Raw genomic sequence first — 12,970 nt, 5'->3', positions numbered from 1 at the left:
ATTGCAATGCTGTAAGAAACTTTGTAAAATGAGTTCAAACTGTGGTACTGGGCTGTGTTTAATAGCAACTTGAATTCCTAGTTGGTTGTTGGTTTACACTACTTTTTCTCTACTGTGTCAGTACAAATAGTTATTAGTTTAAGTTATCCCAGATACGCCACTCTTGCACCTTAAAATCACTGAATCCCCTCTACTATCCATCTCCTCACCCCTGCACTTTCCTGGGGAGACCTTATTCCAGTACCTAAAGGGGGCTTATAAGAAAGATGGGGAGAAACTGTTTAGCAGGCCCTCTTGTGATAGGATAAGGAGTAACAGTTTTAAACTAAAAGAGAGTAGATTTAGACTAGATATAAGGAATTTTTTTTTTTTTACAATGAGGGTGGTGGAACAGTGGAACAGGTTGCCCAGAGAGGTGGGAGATGACCCATCTCTGGAAATGTTCAAGGCCACGGGGCTCTGAGCAACCTGATGTAGATGAAGATGTCCCCGCTCCTTGCAGGTGGATTGGGCTAGATGACCTTTAAAGGTCCCTTTCAATCCAAAGTATTTTATGATTCTATAATTAAATCTCACAAGAGCATCATAATATCATTGTGTAGATCAATAGACTCAGTAGAATGGCACATTAACATTCTTGTGAACTGACTATTAAGCAAAATTAGCTTAATATTAGCTGCATTTGCCAGTAACTGATATCATAGACACTTGTATAATTGTAAGTGTAAGCAATACCATAAAACACTGTTCTGTACTGGCCAGTCCTGCTTTTATATAATGGTAGCATGGTCAAACCCAATTGTCCAGATATAATTAGAACAAAACCACTCATGCACATGCTTCCAAGACTTTTCACAGAGCATGGTGCATGGCGTATCTATCTCTGCACATAAGCATAAGGTTTCTTCACCTCAAATTGTTGCCCAGTTCCTTTCATGAGGAACAAATACAAAAAGGTAAATGCAAACTCATGCTGTGTGTGTGCAATTAACTCAGGAAGTGTCAAGCAGAGATGGCACGCATCATGCCAGTCTGCCTTCAGGCCAACATTTGAGAAGATACTAAAGCACTGTATTTAATTCTGCTCTATATTTCTATTTTGTAGCATGTGTGAAACAGGAGCACTGGAACTTGTTGTTTTGCTACTTTTCCTTTTGTGCTCAAAGAAGAGTGAGCAGAGTAAGAACGATGAGTTAGAATATCAAAACGTTTATCTGTAGGTTGCTGGGGAATTTTTATGGTACTTCTTGAGGTGAATTAAACACAAGTTTGTGCTTTTAAAAATATATATATTGGGTATATGATTAGTTGAGAGATAGTTCAACAGAGATAGTCCTACCACAATAAGTGATTCCACAAGAGATGTGCAAATATGTGTCACAAGCTGATTCCTTATATATCCTTGTACCAGCACCAATCCCATGAGCAGTTGCATGGTACACCTCAGCTCAGCCTTGCGTCCATCCCCCAGTTCAGCTCTGCTGCTCAATGGCGGCCTCTGAGTCCTGGAATCAGTCAGTCAGTCCAAGTCCTGGATGGCTACAAAGCGGTGCCTCAGCTGTTAACCTCATTACCAAGGGAAACTCCCTTACAGGGAGTCCTTCTGCCCCTGGCATTCCTGCTTCCAGTCAGTTTAACCCATTCTATGAACTGTCTGAATCCTCTTCTTCATGGACCAGCACTAATTGTGCATGCATAGTTCAGTCACCAATATTAATCCAGCTCTTACGTCTGCTGGCAGCAGTATATATTTACCACCACTTTCACACTTTCACATCAGTGTGTTGTAGCATTAGGGGTAGATACTTATTTTGAAAACCTCATTTAAAACTGATCTTTCAACAAAACTTCCTTAATCATATAAAATTGACAGTAAATTCTACAAATCACTATTTCTACTGACTGTAATGAAGACATTGCATAGTGGATTCCCACTAAATATTAAACTTTTTGAAAAGGCAGGAGATAGAAAAAAATTAAATAGAAAGTCATTGAGAAAGATGGTGGACTAATTTTTAAATTAAAAAATATTTAATTTAAAAAATCCCTAGATTCTACAGAAATAATCTTCAGCTATTCAAGATCATAAAAATAAACAAACAAAAAGCCCCCAAGCACCCAAAACAAACAAAAAAATCTCACCAAAACCAAATTAAAAAAAAAACCAACCAGCTGGGAACGAATAAAAGTAGTGATGTTTTTGTTTGGGGTTTTTTTTTGGTTTTTTTTTTTGTTTTTTTAAGCAGCCTGGTCTAATCTTTGAGAGCAAAGGAATGTTGTGCAAATAATTCAGAAAAGTGTGGAAATGAAGGAGGAAGAAAATACATTTGGGAAAAGCTTCAAAAGATGTTTTTGTGAGCAGAAGAAAACATAATTAAATCACATTGCAAACAGGGTTTTTTAGGGTCCACTCAAATATTAGTGTTTATTTTCAGATTATTTAGTCACCTTCTATATTACTTTTTTTAAAGCTGAATTTTGTTAATCAATTTTACTGATATATTCTACTTTCCATTCAGTCTTCCCTATTTATTTAATTGTTGCAGGCAAAACTACTCTATTGTGAGAATTATAATTCTAGTAAATTTATCACATTTCCCTTAATAAGATAGTTCATTAAGACATAGAAAAAAAAAGACCATCTAGTTTTGTAAAAAAGAGAATGGTTGTTCATACAGAATAACAGAAGCATAGAATGGTTGAGGTTGGAAGGGACCTCAACCCCTGGTCAGCTGGAGGTCATCTGGTCCAACCCCCCTACTCAAGCAGGGACGCACAGACCTGGTTGCTCAGGTCCATGTCTAGACAATTTTTTAACATCTACAAGGATGGAGATGCCACAGCCTCTCTGGGAAACCTGTGTCAGTGCTTGGTCACCCTCACAGTAAAAAAGTATTTGCTGATGTTCAAAGGGAACGTCCTGCATTTCAGTTTGTGCACATTGCTTCGGGTCCTGTCACTGGGCACCATTGAAAAGAGTCTGAATCCATCCTCATTGCACCCTCCCTTCAGGTATTTATACATATTAATAAGATCCCCCTGAGCCTACCACCAGCTCTCTCAGTCTTTCCTCAAAGAAGAGATGCTCCAATCCCTTCATCATCTTCATGGCCCTTCACTGGACTCTCTCCACTATGTCCGTTTCTCTCTTGTACTGAAGAGCTGAAAACTGGACACAGAACTCAAGATATGCCCTCACCAGTGCTCAGCAGAAGGGAAGTAAGAGACCAGATTAAGTTTGAGTAGATACTTCTCCTGAAGAAGAAAGAAATATCGAGAGAAAAATACAACAGAAGAAAAATTGGTCATCAAAGGTATTCTGAGCTGTTTCTATCTTAGAAGAGGTAACTATGTTACGCAAACACAGAAGATGGACAAACAGAACACTATAATGACAAAAACCTACAATATACTCTGAAATATGATCAAAATTGACATGATTATTGCATTCCATTAAATGTTCTGCTTCTCAGGAGGGAAAAAATACAATTTATAGTTAGCTGATTCACATGAAAACTACAACCATAATTCGGATTTTATGTTAACCTGGGTAAGTTGGATCAATAAAGTTTCCTCCCTGTGAAGATATAGGAAAAGTGAGTCTTTCCAATGGCTGCTGGTGCTAGTTTTTTTTTTTTTTAATTCTCTGTTATACTTATACAAAATAGAACAAGAGAGCAAAGCTGCAGTCTTTGAACATTTAATAAACCTCCCAGGCACAAATCCAATATTTCAATCACAGTAGGATCCATGCAAACACCCTCCCACCCAGATAAATAATTAGAACAATCTGATTTATGAAATTTCAATATTCAGATTCATTATGGTTAAAAAAAAAATCCAACAGCTGAAGCTTCAAGTCTAGAATTAAAATGTAATAAAACCACCAGCTCAAATATTGCATAGCTGCAATCATGACACCAATTTTATCAATAAAGAAAGATGACTGAAAAGAAGATTTTAATTTCACATGAAATTTTGATATTGTTGTGTTTGAGAGATTTATTTTTTCATCCTGAGCCAAGGCAAGAAGCAAAAATGTTGAGTTTGTTATGGAAATAGAATTTATTTAACAATTATTTTCTTTTCTGTTCTGTCCCTCTCTACTCTTTTTTTCCCCTCTTTTTTTTTTTTTTTCTTGCATTTCCAAAAGAAAGAAGTAAAGGAGAAAATGGAGGAAGGGAAGAAGGGAGAAAGGGAAGGGGGAAGGAAGGAAAGAGAGAGAATGGGAACGAGAATGAGAATGAGAAAGAAGAAGACAGAGAGAGAAAGAGAAATCATTATTATAATTGTTATTAATTTCATCCACCATATTTGCCTTTTCTTCTCAAAGTTTAAGTGACTGCACAGATTAAAAATGGTAAAAAAGATTATGTTCTCTATTAGCTGACAGGTACACACTGCATTTTGGGTTTATAAACAGAAACGAATTATTTGGGACTAATGCACAATGGATTTTCATGAAACCTTCCGACTTCCAGTATTTTTCTTAAAATCATTATTTTTACCATCAGCATTTTTGATGGGGAAAAAATGTTCGGCCATTCTGGATGCTAATGCAAAATAGTAATTGAGAGGGTTAAAAATGACTTATTAGGAAATCCTAGACTCCATTTCTACAGGAATTGTGAAGGTGATCACACACACACATATCTACATATGAATATACTAGAGTTTTGTTTGCATGGCAAAAGTGTTGTACAACTTAAAGACAGCCTAGACGTCAAAGCTTCAAATAATAGCTTTAATATTGCCCTCTTCCCTTCGAAGTGCTGGTTGCAGGATTGCTCATCAAAAGATATTGCTCCAGTACTTTACTTTTGCCAGCCATTCTATTGATTTAACCTTCTACCATTATTTCTCAGTAAACAACAAGTCAGGATAAAATATTAATCTAATACATTGAATTTTCTTTTTAAGAATCCACTTTAATTTTAAATATATGAGCATGCTTCTCTCTCTCTGTAGATAGATATGTATTATATGTTTATATTTATATGTATTTCTGGTGAGCATAGTTGGAAATGCAATATTTTTTAAACTGAGCCGTTCAGTGAGAGAAATATGCTGATAGAAAAAAAGATATTTTTTCTTTAGTGTTATTGTGTGCACTATACTTTTAAAGCTTAACTGAACATGGTCTAGAGGATTAACACAAGCAAGCTCTTTAAATTAGCCAATGGTACGAAGTTGTTTATGTAATTGCTCTAATCTGATAGCTAGTTAAATATTCAATGCATTTTTTTAATGAAAAAGTGATGAGAATAATAAAATCTCATCACTGTATACACAGCAATACATACAATAATTTTAAAAATTAAAAAACAGATCTTCCTTAGATTTTAGTGTTAAAACTAGTTAAGAAAATGCTATTTTTGGAGTGTCATGAGAAAAAAAAAACCACAAACTGCAAGAGAATACTTGACAAACAGAATATCCAAATGTCCAAAATAGTGTATCGATATCCAAAATATTTTTCAATAGAACCTCAAAATGCTTAGCCTGGATTTTTCTCATGCCATTGAATCCCACAACATTGAAAGAGGGAATCTGATTCCATGTAAGACCAGCTTTATTTAGATGTCACTACAGACATTTTAACTAAAGCAGTGCTACAGTTCATCGAACTTTCTAGGTACGATTATACAGAATACTTCTGGAACAAGCATATAGGTCTTTGTTCTGTATCTATTGCACTGGCCTTTTATATTTTTATATGTACACATACACATACATAGATCTCTCTCAGGAGAGTATAAATCAGCATGATACACTGATGTGTTCTGTAGTGTATAACCTAAAGTTCTGATTCATGTGAACACTCCTGATGTAGTTGCATGCATCTGGATAACCTGTAGTCCCATTTCTTGATTGAATTTAGAAGGTAGATCCTGTTATGATTTTTAAAATATATTCTTATTTGAACTTAGTATTTAAATGAACTCAGAACTTTTAGTTAAAGTCCTTTGCGTATTTTATACCATTCAGTGACTCTCTATATTGTTCACTGGAGATTTGTGATATTAAGACAGCATTATAATTACATCTATCAGTTAACAATATTATACTTAAATGCCAGCCAAATTATTGAGAGACATAATTTAGTATTGTGGGAAAAATCTAAAATGAAATGCTAGAAAATATTACTCCTGCCTATTCTTCACTGCCAGATTTGGCTTTTTTTAAGGACAGGCATTATGATCCTAATTCAAACTGACAGGCATTTCCTTCATCAAAGGAGGTTTGGAGACTTTAAAACAAAAGCAAATAAGTAGAAATAGCTGAACAGATCTACATGAAACAGAAGTAAATCTGAGTCAAACCCACCAGAAAACTCAAAGTGACCCAAGAGGATTTTATGGTTCTGGATATAGCCAAAACAATTTTAAGAAACTATACACTTTTTTTTTAGGATTATGATTGAATTGGTCATAAAAGTAATAGCACAAATGTCTTGAGTAGAGAATTATATCAATAGTTAATGAGCTCTACAACTAACATGCACCGTGCACTGTGTGCATAGCTGAACCAGGCTGTAACATCACACCACAGCTTGCAGTTGCCTGACTCTTTCCCTGCCCTTGATCCCTAAATATCCCATAAGTCCTCTACAATCCCAAAATGCTCTTCCTCTGCATCCCATAATGCGCCCCATACCCCCTGTCAGCAAACCTCCCATTGTCTCATCGTGATGGGTTTCACACCTGGACAGCGGGGCTGAGGCTCTCCTGGGACAGCCCTGGGAGGGGCCCAGACAGGGTGTCCTTTCCTCTGAGTCCTTAATTTGGGTTTCCTCCTGCCACTGTGCTCCAGTGCTCCTCCAGGCTTCTGCTGATGGGCCTTTGATGGGCTGATGGCTCCTGGGCTGGGCCTGGGAGCAGCTGCAGGCAGGTATTATTTGGCCACCCCCTCTTGCTCTCTCTGAGTTCCTTTGTGGGTTTGCATGTGAGCTTTTATCACATAACTTAACATTGCACGTTCTTTGCTCCAATAGCTGTTCATACGTGACCAGTCTGGCTGATATGAACTTGGTACAATAAATATGTAGGGCTTTAAGTTAAGGAGAACTATTACAGCTTAGTATGCTTATTTACTAAATACTTTTATTGCAAGATGATGGACAGAAAGAAAACCTGCCAGTGAAATAAAAATAATAGACTACATCCAAGCCAACTCTAAAATAAAATAGAACAGCATTTCTTAGCCGATCCTGCTTTGATCCACCTGGTAAATTGAGATAACTCAATTTATAGCAGATAATGAGCAATTTCAGTCTTTCAAGGAAAGAAGGAAAAGAATCAAGATGCTGGAAATGAAGGAAAGGCAACTTTCAGAATGTAATATATCAGAGATAATAAAGGCAAAGTCTGGGAACTCAATTCAGATGACAGTGGCATCTGTCAGTAATAGTTTCTTATGCCATGTCAAGGTGCCAGTTGTCCAACTCAGGTGCTGTGATAAAAAGCAACAGAAGAACATTCAGTGTTTTTCTGTTGCTGCCTATCCAACCCCAGTAAGAAACCATCCCCACCCCAAAAAAGAAACAAATATCATATGTTATTGTAGCAATTAAGGGTGTCTCTGTGTGTGCAGATGTGTGCATATGCATGTTTGTGTTACTCCTGTAAGGCAGAGATTTTGCTAACCACTGCCTTAACAGAGAAAGCAGTTTGGAAACTCATTTTCACTGGAGATCGTCGTCAGAGAATCAGATAGCCTTTGCCAAACTGAGGACTCAGTATGAATGGAAACTTGACTTGCCACCAAATTCTCAACTGATATTAAATGTCATAGGTTTTCATGCAAATGTAAATATTCTAACCTAAACTACTGAGGATATGGCACAGTATCTCTAGAACGGGCAGTTAGTTTCCAAACTGGTAACATTTTAAAGTAAGTGTATGAAAGGGGTGAATAAAGAAGCTCTAAGGTTGTTTTGAATCTTCAACATTTCCTTTTGACATACTGGTTGGAACCAAAGGCCACTGAAACATTCAGATAAAACTGTATAAATATATTTTATTTTCATCTTTGTTGTTTTTTCTTATTAATTCTTTATTCTTTGAAGGATGTTTGCAAATAATTCCACTAACTAACTGCAAATAGTTTCTAATTAAATACTGAAATTCATATCTTCTGTTCATCAGTGTGCTGTAATTTTCCCACCACTATATTCTCACCCCATATGACACAAATCATAAGTGAAGGCAAAGTACGAAGTACTTCAAGCAGTTATTAAAAAGACAAGGAAATTTTGTCTGTGATTGTTAGAGGGAGTTTTAAGTCACCTATGGCCATAGATTCACAGTGATAAAATCTTCCCTCAGCAGCCTTTATTATCCTTCAAATTAAGTTTTTAAAATAATCTGTGAATACTAAGTTATGAGATTTATTTTATTTCAGTGGACTTCCTAATTCACTTAGACCTATGTACTCATTGGTCATTAGCGTCTTTCATAGCATATTAGGCTCAGTCTGGCACTTGGTGATTTTAGAATATACTGCTAGGGTAATGGATACTATTTCTATTTCAGCCCTGTCCTTTCTCCCATTCATTATGATTGCATCAGTCATAATCTGTCTGATGATGCATTTTCCATAGCGTCCCCCACCACGGTACCTAGCGGCTTCATGTCCGTGGAGGTAAAACATTTGTCTTGTAATACAACAAAGTTAGAACCTCCTAGTTCACTGCAGCTGATGTAATGTAATTACCAGCATGTCATGGAAAATCAATAACTTTTTCTGTTAACTTTGCTAGTGCAATTAAGAGTTTTATGAGGTGATTTGCAGGAAAATGGAATATCTGCTTTAATGATAGAGCTGGGTTAAAAAAAAACCCAAATTGACCTTGTTTCCCTAGCACCTGCTGAGTACCCATTTTAAGTTTCAGGAGGCACAGAATTATTATGAGTTTTTAGAGCAGTGATTATTCATCTAAAATTTCATAACAGAAAGTGAGTTGTTCATAATTTGATACTTATTCTCTAGCTAATTCTTATTCATCTTATCAGGAGATGGGCAGAAAAAAAATTAGCAAAACAAGCGTATTCCCTTAATCAATCTCCTCTCTTAAAAAGTGCATATTGAATTGGTAAAATGGCCAGATACAGCAAAAATTATGAAAATAATCTGGAGTTTAAATAATATAAACAGTAAAACCAAAGCTCTGCAAGGAAAAAAGATCAAAGAAAATTCTCAAACAAGACTGACTATTTAAAACAGCACATAGAAAAGACACATGTAAAAATGAGCAAACTGAAGTTTACAGTTTGGTAGAGATTAGTGGAACACAAATCAATTAAAAAAAAACCACTAAAACTAGAAAAAGAGGATCAGATTACAAACAATTAACTAAAAACATGAAAGCAAACAGAGATCTAATCCCAAAGCAAGCTATTTCTAATAATTCAATCAAACATGTTCAAGATGAAGAAAACATTGATTTCATTACTCTAGGGCAGTGAAGGCTTAATTTCATAGCCAATGAAGCTAGTGAAACCTTTGTTATTAGCATAAGTAAAGAACCAAGAATTTAGAGTTTACATTGATTAATTGCATAACCCTTTTTTTCTCACAGAAGGATTCAAAACCTAGTCTCTTTAACTTTATTGGAAAATTAAGTCCTGGCAAACAAAGTTGAAAACAATATGGTATGTGCAATGGGAAACCTCACAACATGCTCACAAGTAAACAGCAGGATGTGTTACCTGACAGCATCTAAAACTTTGCAATACTGTACTCTGCATGTTATTAAGAGATTTAAAATTGACTCCATCTATTTGTAGCAGGATTCCATGATTCTTTGTGACACCTGAAAGGTATGTATGTATGCATTTTAATTTAGGATTTTTCCAGCCAAGGTTTCTCTGTTTATACGTACCTAGAACAGCAGCTAATGGTAACACAAACTCTCTCCTTTTTGGTGCAGAAAAAAACCAAAACAAACTCAAAATAAAACCACAAATATTAGAGCACTCACCCAAGTCAGAGAACCAAGGCTTCTGTTAAACTGTAAGTGGGCAAAAGATATAAAAAGCTCAGGGAAATATAAGTGTCCAAATGGAAAATGGAGAAGTGATGTTCCCAATGACAGTCTTTAATTCCCAAAGAATACACCTCCTTTTTGCACAGTAAGCAACTTTGTCAGGACCCTTCTCTCATCCTCAAGTCATCTTAAAATCTGGTGGCTAAGGTATGACCTTGTGAGTGATTTGCTCACACTGAATTTGAATTTCAATCTCCTTCTCCTTGCAAGAATCTGCATCAAAGAAACCCCAAAAGACAAGAAAGTGGATAAATAAGAGGAGCATCACTATTGTCTAAGCCTGTTCTTTTTTTTTTTTTTATTTGTTCATAAAAAAAAAAAGTAACAAAGAAAGAAAAGAAAAATGCACAATGATGGGGTAATTGTGCTTTGCTTACCCAAATTAACCAAAGGGCTGTTCCATACCATGTGACATCATGCTCAGTATATAAAGTGGGAATGGTGCCGAAGGGTAGAGTTTGCTGTTTGAGAGTGAATTGGCTGTGAGGATACACTGTCAGCTATGGTGCCATGAATCATGTGCTTAGTATATTTTGTTATTATTTTTGTTTTCCTCTTGTTTTCTTTTCCTTTGCTGTTCTGTTAAACTGGTTTTTTATCCCATCCCATGAGCTCTGCCTTTCTTTTTCTCCTGATTCTCCTTACCCCACTGCAGAAGTGGGAAAGGGGTAAGGAAGAGTGACTGTGGTGTTTTAGCTGTGGTGCGGAGCTAAATCGCAACATGGTCGGAACTAGGTAGAGGCTCTATGGGAGACAAAGTCATTCACAGAGGTAGATCTAAACCCCTCGATTGCTGTTGTCTGTAGTGAGAAACACATTTTAAGTTGCTACACTGAATCCCAGGCATCTGGAGCAAAAAGTAAAACAGAAAAAAATTTCTTTCCTGAAAAGCCTGTTTTAATGTGTAGCTTATTTTCCTTAACTGGCTTATTTCACTATAAAGTGAGTTAAAATGTGTGTATTCCTTAAAAAAAAAAAAAGTTTCTTTCTTATGGTGGTTGCTCCATTTTGTATTTCAACATAGTTTTTTTTTCTCACTTCTAAAGGACAAATAATTGTGGTGATAGTTTCTTAGATTGTCCCTTCAGTGTAACAATTCCATCCAATAAAAAGAAGCTGAAAATACTAAGTTTACTAAATCCACAAAAGAAATTACTAAATAAGAAATAAGGTGAACATCTTCCAATATGAAAACTTTTATATTGGCAAGATCATAATTAATTTTTGTCTGTATCCTGTGGGAAAAGAAAAAGAAATACCCCCTCAGATGAAAGCATTTGTGTACTTTAAGATGAGATGTGCTTGCTTAAATAAACAAGAAAAAAAAAATTTCTAATATCAGGTACAAAAAAAAGTCCCTGGAACAAAATTTCCATAACAAGAGTTAATAAGAATAAATCAGATAAAGATGTTTATGAAAGATGAGTGACTTTTCCTTCAGCACATCAGATTGATGAGACAACCTCTTCAGATTCAACAGCCTTTGTTTCTGTGACATAGTGACCACTGGTGTTACTGTTTCTCATACTGTTCTGATGCTCAAATTCCATTTCACGAATTGTAATACTCTGTTCTTCGTTGCTTTTCCTGAACTTAGCATTTTTGTTGAATATGTGTGGTTAATGAGTTATAGTGGAAGAGTGCATTGTTTTATAATGAATTGTGAATCATTGAATAAGAGTCTGAGATTCATAGTGGTAATTAATTACTCCCTGACTACTTTCTACTTGCTTTTTAATGATGATTTATTTTTTTACATTTATTTACAAAAGAAAAGATATAAGGGGTGACTACTTCAGAATGTTTTTCTCCCTTCCCTCCCACATTTCCATGACTTCCATGGAAATCAGATGAAAGAATACTTTGAATTTCAGTAGCTGACACTTAAATCTCTGCAGAATATATATTTATTTTATTTTTTTTATTCACACGATAGAAGAAAAAAAAAATATAAGCTATGAAGTATTTTGTTCTTCTGTAAGAAACATCTTCCACCAGATGGCCCCTAAGCATAACTGCAAGGATTAGTGAAATCAAGTATTTATCATTTATGTGAAAAAGAAATATGTTACTAATAAATTCTTTTAATAAGGAGGGTAAACGGAGTCACTGGAAAATAAACTTCCATGTTTTTGAGCCCAGCTATTCTGTTTCAGCTTGAGTGGTACAATTGAGCAGTCCCTAATGCTCCCAGAGTGCATTCAACAAAAAAAAGAAGTCAGCAGGAAAAGGAGATGTGCACAACTGGAAAACAAGCCTACCAATCTCAGTCTTAAAACAAAGCAGCATCAGAAGAAAGAATACTTGTTAAAGGTGATAGTTGATGTGAAGTGCCCATCAACACAATAGACTCAGTCTGTTCAGTAATGTTAAGACAGTTATACCACTACAGAGGTATTGAGCCTCCAGACTGGAACTACTGTTATGGCAGAGACAAAGGCTTGAGTTTAGTCCCTCCAAACTGGAGGCAGTTGATTGAAAAACAAAAGGTGGAATCTTAGTAGGTGTCATTGTTTTCCTGTCATTGTAGAGAAAGAAGCCTCTGAAAATCAAATTAACTTTATATTTATTTTGCTTCCTGAGTTTCATCTCTATTGACTAGCAAAGAAGAGCAATGAAACTCCAAGCCTGTAAAACTCATTTACATGTCTTGAATTAAATAGAATCCTTCCAGGGAGAGACACAGAAGGTATAACTCAAGGGAGAGTTAAATGCAATAAATTGGAGATAATTGTCATATACTGATTAGCAAAATAAAAATATTCACAGGCTTTGTGACAGGGGGGGAAATTCAACAATACCATTCATTTTAAATCCCCAACAATTTGTCTATTTTAGATCTTTTATGTGATATAATACAGGCAACACAAATTGATGCAACTTTGCCTATTTCTGTAAAATTCTGCTAATCCTTATTTACGT

This window comes from Chlamydotis macqueenii, chromosome 2, assembly GCF_036417535.1.
Source record: "Chlamydotis macqueenii isolate bChlMac1 chromosome 2, bChlMac1.mat, whole genome shotgun sequence".
NCBI classification, from domain to species: Eukaryota; Metazoa; Chordata; class Aves; order Otidiformes; family Otididae; genus Chlamydotis; species Chlamydotis macqueenii.
The sequence above is the reverse complement of the archived record's forward strand: the minus strand, read 5'-3'. Positions refer to the sequence as shown.